At 40.5% G+C, this 18,482-nt stretch overlaps 1 pseudogene; it reads left to right on the forward strand.

Moving 5' to 3' along the window:
- Positions 1-843: 843 nt before the first annotated feature.
- LOC101283999 (glyceraldehyde-3-phosphate dehydrogenase-like) lies at positions 844-16,795 on the forward strand (annotated as a pseudogene).
- Positions 16,796-18,482: the final 1,687 nt, after the last annotated feature.

Consider the following 18,482-nt stretch of genomic DNA (forward strand, 5'->3'; position numbering starts at 1 on the left):
CTTCATTTCTGTCACAATGGTTTTGTTTGTTTTGGTTTGTTTTTTTATCTATAGCATTTCTTCTTGGTTCTTTCTTAGAATTTCCATCTCTCTGTTTACATTACCCACCTGTTCTTGCACGATGTCTATTTCTTCCATTAGGCCCATTAGCATATTAATCATACTTAGTTAAAATTCCTGGTCTGATAATTCCAATATCTCTGCCATATCTCAGCCTGGTCTGATGCTTGCTCTGTCTCTTCAGTGTTTTTTGCCTTTTAGTCTGCCTTATAATTTTTTGTTGAATGCTGGATATGATGTACTGAGTTAAAAAAAAAAAAAAAACTCCTGTAAATAGGCCTTCAGTGATGTGGTGATAAGGGGTGAGGGAAAGGGAAGCATTTTTTTTTTATAGTCCTATGATTAGGACTTGGTCTTTTATTGTTTTTTTGGCCATACCACACAGCATGTGGGATCTTAATTCCCTGACCAGGGATCGAACCCACACCCCCTGCAGTGGAAGCATGGAGTCTTAACCACTGAACTGCCAGGGAAGTCCCAGGGTTTGGTCATTTAGTGAGCCTATGCCTCTGGACTGTGAACTTCACAATGCTTCTCAGTTACCCCCTACTCTGCAGGTGGGCAGGATGGCTAGAGTGGGCTGGAGTTGGGTATGTCTCTTCTCCCACGTGGAAGGCTAGAGGCAGCTGGTTAAGTATTTCCCTCCACCAATCAGTTACGCTTTGATAAAACCCCAGGAGATTAGCTCTGGTTAAATAGTTTCTCCTGAGAGCAGAGCTTGTTAAGAACAGAATGCTCAGGTGTGTTTCCAAATGGTTCCGTTTTCCTCCTCCTGCTGGAAGCATGATGGGATTTTTCTCTGAAATTCACCGTGAGGACGTGGTAGAGATCCTGGAGGTAAAACTCGCAAGTATGGGTGGCCCCCCAATGACTGGGTCCCACTGGAGTTTGTTTTTTGTTTTTTGTTTTTTTTTGCGGTACGCGGGCCTCCCACCGCCGCGGCCTCCCCCGCTGCGGAGCACAGGCTCCGGACGCGCAGGCCCAGCGGCCATGGCTCACGGGCCCAGCCGCTCCGCGGCACGTGGGATCCTCCCGGACGGGGGCACGAACCCGTGTCCCCTGCATCGGCAGGCGGACTCTCAACCACTGCGCCACCAGGGAGGCCCCCACTGGAGTTTTTATCTCTTAGTCTTGTCCACATGGAACCTCCAGCAATTTGTCAATTACAGCTCAAGTTCCCTACTGCCAGCCCTGGTTCCCGCGAAGGTTTCTGCTCCAGTAAGTTGTGATTCTTTGTATTTGCCTGTCAATCTATCTAATTCTGGGGGCAGCAGTTTGTCCTGTGACCTTACTTCTCTTACAGATTTAAAAAGAGTTGATTTTCAAGTTTGTTCAGCTTTTTACTTGTTGTTAGGATAGAGGGGTGACTTCCTGCTTCTTATATGCTGGACCAGAAACCAGAAGTCTTATTAGAGTCTATATTCGTTTTTATTTCTTAATAACAGGTTACCACAAATGTAGCTATTTAAAATAATACCGGTTTATTATATCACAGTTCTGTAAGTATGAAAACCAGGCACAACATGGCCAAGTTCTCAGCTCAGGCTCCGGCAAGGCTGAAATTATGTCAGCTGGGCTTGATTTGAAGATTTGACTGAGAAAGAATCTGCTTTGAATCTCATTCAAGTTGTTGACATAATTCAGTTCCTTGCAGTTGTAGGACTGAGGTCTCTGTCTGCTTGGTGGTTGTTGACCTCAGGTCCCTCTCAATTCCTAGAAGCCATTTCCCTGTGTCCCTCTCCATCTTCAAAACCAGCAGCAGAGAACCTTCCTGGCATTGAATCCCTCTCATGCTTTCAGTCTGTTCTTCAGGGTGAGCATAGTCCCTTTTAAGGCTCACATGATTCAATCAGGCTCACCCAGGTAATCTCCCTTTCTTAGTCAGCTGTGCCATATAACATGACCTAATCAAAGGAGTGATTATCATATCATAGTCACAAGTCTCGGGGATTATACAGGGTGTGTGTACCAGGGGAGGGAATCTTAGAGGCCACCATAGAATTCTATCTACTATGGATTTTAAGTCCCTTGAGGGCAGGGATTATATAGAAAATGCTTCAGAACCTAGCACAGTGCCTTGACCATAGTTAAGAACTCAACAAGTGTTGTTGAGCTAAAGATGTACATCACTGACCATTCCATTTAAAATAGCCCCTCACAGCCCCATGGGGCCAGGTGCTGAGGGGAGCCTCTCTGCCCCCCACCCATCACTTGCTTTCCCCCTCCCTCGTTGGGGGACCCACGTTGGGCACTGGCCCATTCACAAATACCTCGAGGGGGAGGGGGAGGGATGGGATTATAGCTGTTTTGTTTAACGGGAACTGGAAGAGGGATCATGTCCTGCTACGTGCCCTTCCCAGGAAGGGGGGACTGCGATTGCACTCCTGTACTGGCCACCGCCACTGTCAATCATCACACTGAGTTCACTTCCCTCGAGAGTTTGGATAAATTCAGGTCAGAGCTGCGGGTACGCAGCCCTCAAGTGTCATAGTAAAGCAGTTCACCGATCTCTCCATTCAGAAACGTGCAGTCATAATGTACAGTGATGCGAAACTGTTATTTCATGATCTTTTCATTAAATAAAATAGCCCTCACTTCTGCCACTCAATGCCCTTTAACCTACATTTTCTTCTTAGCACTTGACACTACTTGACTTTATATATGTATTTGTTTATTTATATCTTATTTGTCCATTTTCTGCCCTCCTATCACTTGAGTGAAAGCCCCATTGAGGCACGGACATCTTTTATCTTATTCATTCACTACCGCATCCTCAGTGCTTAAAAGGAACAGTGCCTGGCACCTCGTAGCACCCATTAATAAAAGTTTGGTAAATGAATGAATGGCTGAACAATCTCAAGGCGTCCGTAGGTTAAAGAAGGTGCTACTTTGGGGCCATAGAGCTATATGAAGAAATGTTCCAAATTTCAGCTCAGGAATAACTTGCATGTGTTTGGAATACACCAAAACATAAACATTCGTGGAATGCATATTATGCATATATATAATATATATTATAACATAGCAGCAGGGTGCTAAGTATTTTATCCTGTGCAATCAATAGAGCAGTCAGAGACAAAAATACTCAAGACCTAAATCAGATCATGTCCCTCCGCTGCTCAAAAGCCTCCAATGGCTCTCATCCCACTCTGGGAAAAAGTGAGAATCATCCTAATGGCCTATAAGACCCCACGTGATCTTCCCCTTCCAGATTGCCCTCTGCTTCATCTCCTCCCAGTTTCCCTTTGGAGTCTCCCCTCCAGCCTTCCTGGCTCTTGGAGGTTTCTCATACCAGGGTCACTCCCAGATCAGGGCATTTGCTCCTTCTACTGGGCCTGCTCATTCCCCCAGGTGCTGGCATGATTTGTTCCCTCACCTCTTTCAGTCTTCACTCACATTCCACGTTCAAAGTGGAGCTTTCCGTGGTCACTCTATTTATTTATTTATTCATAACATCTTTATTGGAGTATAATTGCTTTACAATGGTGTGTTAGTTTCTGCTTTATAACAAAGTGAATCAGCTATACATATACATATATCGCCATATCTCCTCCCTCTTGCGTCTCCCTCCCACCCTTCCTATCCCACCCCTCTAGGTGGTCACAACCATTTGTTTATTTTTGTTTTTATTTCCATTTCTCTAGAAGGTGGGTCAAAAAGGATCTTACTGTGATTTATGTCATAGAGTGTTCTGCCTATGTTTTCCTCTAAGAGTTCTATAGTGTCTGGCCTTACATTTAGGTCTTTAATCCATTTTGAGTTTATTCTTGTGTATGGTGTTAGGGAGTGTTCTAATTTCTTTCTTTTACATGTAGCTGTCCAGTTTTCCCAGCACCACTTATTGAAGAGGCTATCTTTTCTCCATTGTATATTCTTGCCTCCTTTATCAAAATTAAGGTGAGCATATGTGCGTGGGTTTATATCTGGGCTTTCTATACTGTTCCATTGATCTATATTTCTGTTTTTGTGCCAGTACCAGACTGTCTTGATTTCTGTAGCTTTGTAGTGTAGTCTGAAGTCAGGGAGCCTGATTCTTCCAGTTCCATTTTTCTTTCTCAAGATTGCTTTGGTTATTTGGGGTCTTTTGTGTTTCCATACAAATTGTGAAATTGTTTGTTCTAGTTCTGTGAAAAATGCCATTGGTAGTTTGATGGGGATTGTATTGAATCTGTAGATTGCTTTGGGTAGTAGAGTCATTTTCACAATGTTGATTCTTCCAATCCAAGAACATGGTATTTCTCTCCATCTATTTGTATCATCTTTAATTTCTTTCATCAGTGTCTTATAGTTTTCTGCATACAGGTCTTTTATCTCCTTAGGTAGGTTTATTCCTATGTATTTTATTTTTTCTTGCAGTGGTAAATGGGAGTGTTTCCTTAATTTCTCTTTCAGATTTTTCATCATTAGTGTATAGGAATGCCAGAGATTTCTGTGCATTAATTTTGTATCCTGCTACTTTACCAAATTTGTTGTTTAGCTCTAGTAGTTTTCTGGTAGCATCTTTAGGATTCTCTATGTATAGTATCACGTCATCTGCAAACAGTGACAGTTTTACTTCTTCTTTTCCAATTTGGATTCCTTTTATTTCTTTTTCTTCTTTTGCTGTGGCTAAAACTTCCAAAACTATGTTGAATAATAGTGGTGAGATAAAAGTGTCTTCTTCCTGGTCTTAGAGGAAATGCTTTCAGTTTTTTGCCATTGAGAACTTTCTTGGCTGTGGGTTTGTCATATATGGCCTTTATTATGTTGAGATAAGTTCCCTCTATGCCTACTTTCTGGAGGGTTTTTATCATAAATGGGTGTTGAATTTTGTCAGAAGCTTTTTCTGCATCTACTGAGATGATCATATGGTTTTTCTCCCTCAGTTTGTTAATATGGTTTATCACATTGATTGATCTGCGTATTTTGAAGAATCCTTGCATTCCTGGGGTAAACTCCACTTGATCATGGTGTATGATCCTTTTAATGTGCTGTTGGATTCTGTTTGCTAGTATTTTGTTGAGGATTTTTCCATCTATATTTGTCAGTGATATTGGCCTGTAGTTTTCTTTCTTTGTGACATCTTTGTCTGGCTTTGGTATCAGGGTGATGGTGGCCTCGTAGAATGGGTTTGGGAGTGTTCCTCCCTCTGCTATATTTTGGAAGAGTTTGAGAAGGATAGGTGTTAGCTCTTCTTGAAATATTTGATAGAATTCACCTGTGAAGCCATCTGGTCCTGGGCTTTTGTTTGTTGGAAAATTTTAAATCACATTCTCAATTTCAGTGCTTGTGATTGGTCTGTTTATATTTTCTATTTCTTCCTGATTCAGCCTTGGAAGGTTGTGCTTTTCTAAGAATTTGTCCATTTCTTCCAGGTTGTCCATTTTATTGGCATATAGTTGCTTGTAGTAATCTCTCATGATCCTTTATATTTCTGCAGTGTCTGTTGTTACTTCCCCTTTTTCATTTCTAATTCTATTGATTTGAGTCTTCTCCCTTTTTTTTCTTGTTGAGTCTGGCTAATGGTTTATCAATTTTGGTTATCTTCTCAAAGAACCAGCTTTTAGTTTTATTGATCTTTGCTATCATTTCCTCCATTTATTTTTCATTTATTCCTGATCTGACCTTTATGATTTCTTTCCTTCTGCTAACTTTGGGTTTATTTTGTTCTTCTTTCTCTAATTGCTTTAGGTGTATGGTTAGGTTGTTTATTTGAGCTTTTTCTTGTTTCTTGAGGTAGGATTGTATTGCTATAAACTTCCCTCTTAGAACTGCTTTGGCTGCATCCCATAGGTTTTGGGTCATCGTGTTTTCCTTGTCATTTGTTTCTAGATATTCTTTGATTATTTCTTTGATTTCTTCAGTGATCTCTTGGTTATTTAGTAGTGTATTGTTTAGCTTCCATGTGTTTGTATTTTTTACAGTTTTTTTTTTCCTGTAATTGATATCTAGTCTCATAGCACTGTGGTCGGAAAAGATACTTGATACAGTTTCAGTTTTCTTAAATTTACCAAGGCTTGATTTGTGACCCAAGATATGATCTATCCTGGAGAATGTTCCATGAGCACTAGAAGAATGTGTATTATGTTGTTTTTGGATGGAATGTCCTATAAATATCAATTAAGTCCATCTTGTTTAATGTATCATTTAAAGCTTGTGTTTCCTTATTTATTTTCATTTTGGATTATCTGTCCATTGGTGAAAGTGGGGTGTTAAAGTCCCCTACTATGATTGTGTTACTGTCGATTTCCCCTTTTATGGCTGTTAGCATTTGCCTTATGCATTGAGGTGCTCCTATGCTGGGTGCATAAATATTTACAATTGTTATATCTTCTTCTTGGGTTGATCCCTTGATCATCATGTAGAGTCCTTCTTTGTCTCTTGTAATAGTCTTTATTTTAAAGTCTATTTTGTCTGATATGAGAATTGCTACTCCAGCTTTCTTTTGATTTCCATTTGCATGGAATATCTTTTTCCATCCCCTCACTTTCAGTCTGTATGTGCCCCTCAGTCTGAAGTGGGTCTCTTGTAGATAGCATATATACGGGTCTTGTTTTTGTATCCATTCAGCCAGTCTGTGTCATTTGGTTGGAGCATTATTCCATTTACATTTAAGGTAGTTATCGATATGTATGTTCCTATTATCATTTTCTTAATTGTTTTGGATTTATTGGCCACTCTATTTAAAATCATAGCCATTGATTATCCCTCCTCACCTAGAACTCTCTGTCCCTCCTGTTTTAGTTTCCTCCTTAGTACCATGTACCACTTATATTTAATTTATTTGTTTCATTTATTGTGTGTCTTCTCCCACCAGAATGAGAGGGAAGCAGGGATCTTCTGTCCATTTTGTTCACTGCTCTATCCTCAGTACCTAGAACAGAGCCTGGCAAATAACAGGTCCTTAATAAATATTTGTTGTATCCTTGAGAGCTGACAAGGATACAGCAACAACTCAAATGAATACTGATTCAATATTTACCCAGTTAATTTCAGACAATTCAAACTTCCAGGTTCTCAGTCCCTCATCCCAATGAAAAGTACAACCCCATCTCCCACCCTTTGAACAATTTATAAACCTCAGGATAAGAGGTTTTGATGTCTTCTTAGAAACCTGGTCTTCTTATTCTTTTGAATGGCAAAGTGCTTAGCAACTCCTAGTAACATCTGAGCCTTGCATTGCCTTTGTATTTGGCAGGAAGAAGTAGGTTAATGTAACTGAGCTTTTTATCTGAGCCAGTGAAAGCACTTTGAGTCATTATTAGCAATGGATTGGACCTCCTTAGGAGAACTGTTGAGCAAACACACAAAATATGGTGTCTTGGGAATTCAAAGGGAAGATCAACAAAGGCTCCAGGGGAAAGGGGAGTGTAGGAAACTGTGTAGTTACTATGATGCCTGGGCCATCATCCTGAGGGTTTAGGTTTGGACTGTGGAGCTGTATTTAAATCCAGTATTGGCAGCTGGTGATTGGCTCTCATCCTCTGCTCAGCTGCTATTTTCATTTCATTCACTTTACAATCATGCAACCTCACATTTCACACAATTGCAGCTTTTGAACCTCACTCCCAGCATGACTTTATTCTAATGAGCTAGCCACACACAGCAGTTTCTAATGGATTCTAAACAGTGGCTGGACAATGTCTGTAATTTGGGGTTTTCAATGCAGTGAAAGAACCCATAACAGTCCTCGGTCCTTCTGAGTCTCTCTTTGCAGTAGATTTGTCCAATAGAAACTCAGCACATAATCACCAGCCTCAGATACCTGGAAGACACACCCATTGGTGTTTTCTCAAGAAGGAACCCACTCAGAGCTGCTCTGGTTAGCCTGGTTATTGATATCTTCCTCTGACATAAGGATGAGCCAGGATTTTCTTATTTGGTAACTAGTCGATGCTGTAAGAGATGAGGTCATTTGGACAGGCCAGGATGTATGTTGTTGTTTTGGGGGTTTTTTTGGCTTCCACAGAGGATTATTTGGAAGATTTACTGTGCATGAAACAATTTGAAATTCTTATGTAACAAACTCTTTGAAATCTGAAATTCCTCCTTGTAACAAACTATTGCTAAACATGAAGTAAATCTTCATCACCACTACTCTGCACCATTTTCTGAGCAATTTCGACAAGTACAGAGAGTATATGACAGTAATATACTACTATGGGGAAAATCCCCTTGCCTAACAACCACCTTGGGTTCCCTAATTGAAATGGAAATCAACATTGGAAAACATTAAAGTGGGAACCTGTGGATTCTGATTCAGAAAAGTTTGTGCAACATCCAGCAGTCTTCCCTCCTGTGAAGCTGTAGAGAGACCTTTCTTTTCAGCTATTCAAAAGTCCATTGTGCAACTAGTAACCAGAACCTACTATTTAGTAAGAAGAGTAACCCAGGGATGCTTCTCATCATAGCCAAAATGGTGGCTACTTGCATGGCGTGAAAATAGAGATACACCAACATGTCTGAATGCTGCCAACTATCTGCCCATTATTAGAGCCATTTCTTTGCTTTAAGACATTAGGTCTGCCTCTTCCTTATATGGGAGCAGAGGCACTGGAGTCATATTAAAGGTAAAATTCTGTCTTTTCATTACTTTTGCCTAGTGTCATCCCTGTTAGCACTATTGAGGAGCAGTGTTTTTGTTTTCGATTTTGTTTTTGTTTGCGGTACGCGGGCCTCTCACTGTTGTGGCCTCTCCCGCTGCGGAGCACAGGCTCCAGACGCGCAGGTTCAGTGGCCACGGCTTATGGACCCAGCCGCTCCGCGGCATGTGGGATCTTCCCGGACCGGGGCACGAACCCGTGTCCCCTGCATCGGCAAGTGGACTCTCAACCACTGCGCCACCAGGGAAGCCCCAAGGAGCAGTGTTTTATAGCGATGAGGATCGTGAGACTTAGAAGCACATGTCTCTTAATTCAAATCTAGTTCTTCCACTGATTAGTTGTATGACCTTGGACAAGTTACATCAGGTTCCTGAGCTTCAATTACCTGTAAAATTTGGATAAGAATACTTACTAAAGTTATATAGATTATATGAGATAAATGTAAGTGCCTAACATAGTATATGGCTCATAATAAATGGACATTTATTATTATTGTTGTTGCTGCTGCTGTTGTTATTGTTGCTACTACAAATAATAATGGCCCAGCTCTGAGGGGGCATTAACCCATCATGGCCATCACATCCAAAGTGAAGAGAAAATGTATTAAATATTAAGCCAGAAAAAAACAAGATATATTCCCCACTATAAAGATAGGGTGTCATCTATTATTAGCCATGATAAAACAGGGCATCACAGTAAATCTCTGGAATAAAGCATTTAGTATCCACTTTTCCAGGAAAAGAGGCCACTAAAAGGCATGACTCTTAAAATGACTCTTCTCCTTCTGTTAAAATGGATCATTTATCACTAATTTATCATAGGACAAAATTCATTACAGTTCATATGATATTGTAAAGGACCCATTTCAAGATTACCAACTAAATGCTCACTTGACTGAATGTTCTTTAAAATGGTCACATCCACTGGGTAATTCCTTTTTTTTTTTTTTTTTTTTTTTTGCGGTACGCGGGCCTCTCGCTGCTGTGGCCTCTCCCGTTGCGGAGCACAGGCTCCGGACGCGCAGGCTCAGCGGCCATGGCTCACGGGCCCAGCCGCTCCGCGGCACGTGGGATCTTCCCGGACCGGGGCACGAACCCATGTCCCCTGCATCGGCAGGCGGACTCTCAACCACTGCGCCACCAGGGAAGCGCCCCCCCCCTTTTTTTTAAAGATTTTTAGAAATTTCATGTAATATCTGAAACATTTATATTAACATATTTCCATACAAATAACCCAAAGAAAGTTTAGTATTTGTTGTTTTTTGTTTGTTTGTTTATACTGCAGGTTCTTATCAGTCATCAATTTTATACACATCAGTGTATACATGTCAATCCCAATCGCCCAATTCAGCACACCACCATCCCCACCCCACTGCGGTTTTCCCCCCTTGGTGTCCATACGTTTATTCTCTACATCTGTGTCTCAACTTCTGCCCTGCAAACCAGTTCATCTGTACCATTTTTCTAGGTTCCACATACATGCATTAATATACGATATTTGTTTTTCTCTTTCTGACTTATGTTACTCTGTATGACAGTCTCTAGATCCATCCATGTCTCTGCAAATGACCCAATTTCGTTCCTTTTTATGGCTGAGTAATATTCCATTGTATATATGTACCACATCTTCTTTATCCATTCTTCTGTCGATGGGCACTTAGGTTGCTTCCATGACCTGGCTATTGTAAATAGTGCTGCAATGAACATTGGGGTGCATGTGTCTTTTGAATTATGATTTTCTCAGGGTATATGCCCAGTAGTGGGATTGCTGGGTCGTATGGTAGTTCTATTTTTAGTTTTTTCAGGAACCTCCATACTGTTCTCCATAGTGGCTATATCAATTTACATTCTGACCAACAGTGCAAGAGGGTTCCCTTTTCTCCACACCCTCTCCAGCATTTGTTGTTTGTAGATTTTCTGATGATGCCCATTCTGACTGGTGTGAGGTGATACCTCATTGTAGTTTTGATTTGCATTTCTCTAATAATTAGTGATGTTGAGCAGCTTTTCATCTCGAGTCCTAAGCTGGATGGTTTTTTGTCCTGGGTGAAAGAGAGAGAAAAAGGGAACAGAGAGGCAGATGATGCATTGTTTATAGTTGCATTTTATATAAATATAAGCACCTACTTATATGTCTAAAACATAAAAAAACTATAGAGACAGAGAACAGATCACAGGTTGCCTGGGATAAGGAGGTGAGAGCAAGGATTGACTGCAGATACACAGAAGGGAACTTTTTGGGGTGATGCATGTATTCTAAAACTAGATTGTGATGAGCCTTGCATAACAGTATAAATTTACTGTTTATAAATTCATCAGACTCAAAAAGGCTGAATTTTTAAACTTCTATTTACAACAGCATCAGAAAGAATAAAATGCTTACGAATGAAGTTAACCAAGAAGATGTAAGACTTGTGCTCTGAAAACTGCAAAATATTGCTCAAAGAAGTGAAAGAACCCCTAAATAAATGGAAAGACATGCTGTGTTCATGGGTTGGAGGACTTACATTGTTAAGATGTCAATACTTCCCAAATTGACAGAGTCCGTGCAATCCTGATCAAAATGCCAGTGGCTTTTTTTTTTTTTGCAGACATTGAAAAGCCAATCCTCAAATTCATATGGAAGTGCAAAGGATCTCAAATAGCCAAAACAATATTGAAAAAGAACGAAGTTAGGGTACTCACACTTCTTGATTTCAAAACTCACTACAAGGCTACAATTTCCAAAGCAATGCAGTACTAGCATAAGGATAGACACATAGACCAGTGGCATAAAATTGAGAGTCCAAAAATAAATACATGCATCTATGGCCAAGTGGTTTTCAACAAGAATGTGAAGGCCATTCAGTGGGAGAAAAATAGGCTCCAACAAATGGATATCCATGTGTGAAAGAGTAGAGCTGGACTCCTATCTCTCACCATATAAAAAAATTAACTCAGAATGGATGAATGGCCTAAATGGAAGATCTAAAACTATAAAACTCTTCAAACAAAACATAGGAGTAAATCTCCATTACCTTAGATTTAGCAATGGATTCTTTTATTTTTTTTATTGGAGTATAGTTGCTTTACAATGTTATGTTAGTTTCTGCTGTACAGCAAAGTGAATCAGCCACACATATACATATATCCCCTCCTCCTTGGATTTCCTTCCCATTTAGGTCACCACAGAGCATCAAGTAGAGTTCCCTGTGCTATTCAGTTGGTTCTCAGGCAGTAGGTTCTTAGATATCACATCAAATGCACAAACAACAAAAGAAAAAATAGATAAATTGGACTTCATCAAAATTAAAGACATTTATGCATAAAAGGACATTATCAAGAAATTTAAAAGAAAACATACAGAACTGAAGAAAATTTTTACAAGTCATGTATCTGGTAGATGTCTAGTATCCAGAATATAGAATGAACTCTTACTACCTAACAATAAAACAGCCAATTAAAAAATGGGCAAAGGATTTGAATAGATATTTCTCCAAAGAAGCTATATAAGTGGCTAATAAGCACATGAAAATATGTTCAGCCTCACCAGCCATTAAGGAAATGCAAATCAAAACCACAATGAGATACTATTTCACACTCACTAGGATGGCAATGACAACAACAGCAACAGAAAATAACAAGCACGGGTGAGGATGTGGAGACATTGGGACCCTTGTACATTGCTGGTAAGAATGTAAAATGGTACAGCTTCTGCGGAAAACAGTTTGATGGTTTCTCAAAAGCTAAACACAGAATTGCCATAAGACCCAGCAATTTCACTGCTAGGCATATACCGTAAAGAATCGAAAGGAGGGAGTCAAACAGACACTTCTGTGCCAGTGTTCATTGCAGCATTATTCACAATAGTCAAAAGATGTAAAGAACCCAAATGTCCATCAACAGATGAATGGATAAGCAAAATATGGTATATACATACAATGGAATATTATTCAGCCATAAAAAGAAATGAAGTCCTGATACATGATCCAACATGTATCATAAATGGATGAACCTTGAAAACATTATGCTCAGTGAAGTAAGCCAGAAGCTTATATTATAGGATTCCACTTATATGAAATACTTAGACTAGGCAAATTCATAGAGGCAGAAAGTAGAATGGTGGCTGCCTGGGAAATGGGAAGTTACTGTTTAATGATTACAGAGTTTCTGCTTGGAGTGATGAAAAGTTTTTGGAATAGATGGTGGTGATGATTGGACAACACTGTCAATATAATTAATGCTACTGCATGCTTTAAAATGGTTAACATGGCAAATTTTATGTTATATATATTTTACCACAATAAAAAAAAATAGAAAATAAAATAAATAAATAGAAAATAAATTTAAAAATAAATAGAAAATAAATAAAAAAATAAATAGGTCACCCTGGTAAAGTTAATTTTTAAATTCTGATTTCAAAAAATAAAAATAACGCATTCTGTGTACCAAGACCACATCTGTTTCTTATCACCCTTGAGCAAACCCAGTCCTGTTTCATATGGAATTTGACATCCATGAGCACTCATTAAATGTTGACTAACCCTTAAAAATGGGATGATAGAAAAACCAGTTATGAGAGGGATAGCTATAATCTATAAAATCATATTAAGATTTATCAGGTAGTATTCATGGAGAGCAATCTTCCAAGCAGTAAAATATGTTTGCTGAGTGAGGGAAGAGATTTCTCTCTATTGAAACAGTTGCTGGTCTGGTACACTGCCAAATGTCCAGAAATGATGTAACGTGGAAGATGTTGGAATTTTCCACAGACATGAATGACAAAAATTATAAATAAAGGGCACCAATTAAAGCATCTTCCCTACTTGTTAAAGCAAAATATGCCCTAAAACACTGCCAAGGATTTTCAGATGTCAGTCAACAAATGACACAATCACCAGGACTCTGCTGGAATTTATTTTTCACTCACATTCTTGCCAACCCAAGCTTTTTAAACTTTGCATCTGCCATATTGGCTGGAGAGGACTGTTCCCATGCTGGTGATGGAATTTAGTGTGAGTCTTAAAGGGATCGGTCTATGGCTTTCCTCACATCAGCCACACTTGAAGTACTCCTGACCCAAGGGGTCATCTGCTCTAGTGTGAGGGGCCACCGATAGGAAAAGCCTTATTTCTTTCTTGTCACATACTGCTTTCCATGTTACAATATCCCTCCTATTTTTTAAAAAATTGGAGTATAGTTGATTTACAATGTTGTTTTACTTTCTGCTATACAGCAAAGTGACTCAGTTATACACGTATATACATTCTTTTTTATATTCTTTTCTATTATGGTTCATCCCAGGACATTGAATGTAGTTCCCTGTGCTATATAGTAGGACCTTGTTGTTTATCCCTTCTGTATGTAATAGTTTGCATCTGCTAACCCCGAACTCCCAGTCCATCCCTTCTCAACCCCCCTCCCCCTTGGCAACCACAAGTCTGTTCTCAATGTCTGTGAGTCTGTTTCTGTTTCACAGATAGGTTCATTTAGGTCACATTTTAGATTCCACATATAAGTGATATCATATGGTATTTGTCTTTCTCTTTTTGACTTACTTCACTTAGTATGATAATCTCCACATCCATCCATGTTGCTGCAAATGGCATTATTTCATTCTTTTTTATGGCTGAGTATTCCATTGTATATAAACACCACATCTTCTTTATCCATTCATCTGTTGATGGACATTTAGGTTGTTTCCATGTCTTGACTATTGTGAAGAGTGCTGCTATGAACATAGGGGTGCATGTATCTTTTCGAATTATAGTTTTGTCTGGATATATGCCCAGGAGTGGGATTGCTGGATCATATGGCAACTCTACTGTTAGTTTTTTGAGGAACCTCCATACTGTTCTCCATAGTGGCTGCACCAGTTTACATTCCCACCAACAGTGTAAGAGGGTTCCCTTTTCTCCACACCCTCGCCAGCATTTATTATTTGTAGACTTTTAAATGATGGCCATTCTGACTGGTATGAGGTGGTACTTCATTGTAGTTTTGATTTGCATTTCTCTAATAGTTAGGGATGTTGAGCATCTTTTCATGTGCCTATTGGCCATCTGTATATCTTCTTTGGAGAAGTGTCTATTTAGGTCTTCTGCCCATTTGCCGATTGGGTTGGCAGCAAATGCTGCCTTCGAGAAGTCCTGCATCCACTGGCTCTATCACCCCCACATGCTCAGTCATTGGCTGAAGGAGCCCAGGGGACCTTGCACAGCTGTGGGCTGTCAGCCACCCACACTCGCCACCATGTGTTCTCCCAAAGGGAGACCTGACCAGTGCATCTCCATGGCTGCCACACTGGCTGTCAGACACAGGTCTGTCGCTGGCCATTCCCTCCCAGAAGATGCCCACCTCTTTCTTGCCTTCCCTTAGCACCTCTGTAAGAGCTCATGAGAAACAGAAAACCAGAGTTGACCAGAAGTTACAGGCTAAACCAGGGGAGAAATGCCAACCTACTAAAACAAGGAGTTACTGTAAATAGACATTCCTTCTGGTGGGATGGAAATGTTCTACAATTGGATTGTGGTGATGGTTGTACAACTCTGTAAATTTACTAAAAATCATGGAATTGCACACTGAAAGCAAGTGAATATTATGGTACATAACTTATACTTCAATAAAACTTTAAAAATGCAAAATAAATTAATAAAGGCCTATGAGTTAGTCCTGAATAAAACATTGTTAGGAAGGTACAGAGGAAACACTGAAAGGAACAATAACAAACTTTGTTGATGGCTGTTTTGGGTGATGGAAAATATATATTTAAAAATTTCTTCTTTACCCTTTCTGTTTTTTTCTAAATTTTCTACACCAAGCAAATATTGGAAAGGTATATTATCATTTAAATATTTTCACCTCTCATATATCTGGGCAGAAAATAAAACCTAAACATGTTTTTATTCAAATAACTGGTGATCAGAATAATCATTGGAGATTTTGTTAACTGAAAGACTTTCAAAATGAAGTTAAACTGACTCAGTTGCCTGTATGCATAGCAGACTTACAATTCTGGTTATGACAGAGTAGCTTGGATCCTAATAACCGTGCCAACAAGAAAAAATATAAAAGCTGGATAAAATGCAAACCAGTAATAACAACCACCAAAATGGATAAATAAGCAAACAAACAACAGGTTTTTTAAGGTATCAGAAGCCAACCAAAGCAGGCAGGCATTCAGGGGCCAAGATCCTGCATAGGTGATACCAACATTCAACACTGTGTTTTCCACTGAAAACATAGGCTGATTCGTAAACTGTGTGTACGCAGGACAATAGGCAAAACCGCCAAGCAGAAAGTAGCTATTGCGAGGCTATAAGGGTAAACAAAGGATTGGCAGGCTTACAGCCCTGGGGAGACAAAAACTGCAGTTCAAGACCTGCCAGAGAGGAGGAGCCATGGTTAATACTCCAGTTTTCAGTTGAGAATCTTAAGGACTATGCCCCAGGGTAGGGTTTCTTAACCTTGGCACTATTGACTTGTTGGGCTCTCTTTGTGGGGACTGAGGGCTGGGGGAAGGGGAGCTGTCTTGAGCATTTTAGGATGTGTACTGCATACTGTCCTTTTCCTGCTAGCTGTCAGTAGCACCCATCCCCAACTTGTGACAATCAAAAATGTCTCCAGATATTGCCAAATGTCCCCCAGGGCCCCAGATCATCTCTAGTTGAGAACTACTGCCCTAGGGTTAAGGAAAACCAGAACTCGTGAACACCATCTGTGCCATCACTGCCACCCAGAAGACCATGTACGTCCCCTCTGGGCAGCTGTGGTGTGATGGCTGTGGGGCTGCCCTGCTCCTACTGGCACTGCCAAGGCTGTGGGCAAGGTCATCCAGGGGCTGAATGGGAAGTTCACAGGTTGGTCTTCCGTGTCTCCACCCCCAACATGTTGGTCACGGATCAAACCTGCCATCTAGGGAAAGCAGCCCAAAATGACATCAAGAAGGTGGTGAAGCAAACAGCAGAGGTCCCCCTAAAGAGCACCCTGGGTTACACTGAGGACCAGGTTGGCCCCTGCAACTGTAACAGTGACACCCACTCTCCCAACTTCAGTGCCGGGGTTGGCATTGCCCTCAATGACTGCTTTGTCAAGCTCATTTCCTGGTATGACAATGAATTTGGCTACAGCAACAGAGTGGTAGGACTTATAGTCCATGGGGCCTCTGAGGAGTAAGAGCCCCCTGGACCACCAGCCCCAGTGAGATCATGAGAGCAAGAGAGAGGCCCTCAGCTGTTGGGGGTTCCTTGCCCCACCTGGATTCCCCAACACACTGAGAATCTCCCGTCCTAAACGCAGTTTCCATCCCAGACACCTGAAGACACGGAGGGGCTGAGGAGCCCTACCTTGTCATGTGTCATCCATGCAGTACACTGTACCCAGCCCCCCTCCCCCAAATTAGAGATGGATAGATGCACAGTTAATTGTTAAACAAGTATGCTAAAATGTTAACAGTAGAATCTAGGGGACAGGTATATAGAGATTAACTGTAAAGTCTTTCAATTTGCCTATACTGTTGAAAAGTTTTCACAATCAAATGTCGGGAGGGGGCTTACTAAAAGACTGAGACTCATAATGGAATACAGGTAGCAAGTTAGCAGGAATCATGTTACCACAGTGTTAAAGCAACCTGCAAAGTAATGTGAGAATTAACTACGCACAGGGACTAAGTCGTCTGTTTATATATTGCCGTCATCTAAAGGCTTAATTGAGTGCTTATCCAACATGACCTTTGCTTTAATTTCCGACAGGAAATGATGAGTGTGCCAACCAAAAAACAGCAATCAACTGCTACTGAGTACACGTTACATTCTGGGCAGTGAAGACAAAAAAGAGCTTGTACTGCAATTTTTTTCCCCCAAGCCCAGGATAGTGGTCACAGGAAAAAGATTTGGATTATAATTAGAAAGTATTCAATAATCTTAGATTGCAAGTGCTTTCTGTGGTCACTCAATCATTTAATTAATTGGACAACTATTTATTGGAAGTCCACGATGGGTTGGCACTGTTCAAGGTGCTGAGGATTTTTTTAAAGCAGTGAATAAAAGAGTAAAATAATACTAGCCCTTATGGAGCTTAGATTCCAGTGAAGAGACAAAGACCAAACAAATAAATAAAATATATATTACCTGGTGGTAAGCACGATGGAGAAAAATAAAGATGGGATGGGTCAGTGAGTGCTGGGGTAGAGATGGACTGGGGTGCAATTCCAAGGATGGTTAAGAAAGGGCATTTCCAGAAAGGGAGCTTTTGATCAAAGGCCTGAAGGAGGTCAGGTAGTGAGCCAGGTGGGAATCTGAGAGAGGAAAATTCCAGGCAGAGGTGTCAGCCCATTGTAAAGGCCCTAAAGGGAGGACATGCCCAGTGGGTCAGGGAACAGTCAGGAAGCCAGGAGGCTGGGGTGGAGTGACTGAGAGGAAAGTGAAAGGAGATGAGGACAGAGAAGTGGGAATGCAGGCTGGGGAGACAATGCCAGTCCTTTGAAGACCTCTGGAAGATTCTCAGCAGAAGAGTGACGTGATCTGCCTGACATTAAACATTTGTTGACTACCGGTGCTGTTCTAAAAGGTTTGGACCTTACAGGCATGGGAAACCATCAGACTGTATAAGCATAGAGCTTGGTCATTAGTATAAGGTTAATCTGGGCAGTGAGGTTTCATTTAGGTTTTCTTTTTCTTAAAATAATGTTTTATTTTTAACTGTGTTAAAAACACGTAACATAAATTTTACCGTCTTCATCATTTTTAAGTGTGCAACTCAGCAGTGTTAGGCCTATTCACACTGTTGTTCAACAGATCTCCACAACTTTTTCATTCTGCAAAACTAAAACTTTGTACCCAGTAAACAACAACACCCCATCACT

The sequence above is a fragment of the Orcinus orca genome, chromosome 10, assembly GCF_937001465.1.
Source record: "Orcinus orca chromosome 10, mOrcOrc1.1, whole genome shotgun sequence".
Taxonomy (NCBI): Eukaryota; Metazoa; Chordata; class Mammalia; order Artiodactyla; family Delphinidae; genus Orcinus; species Orcinus orca.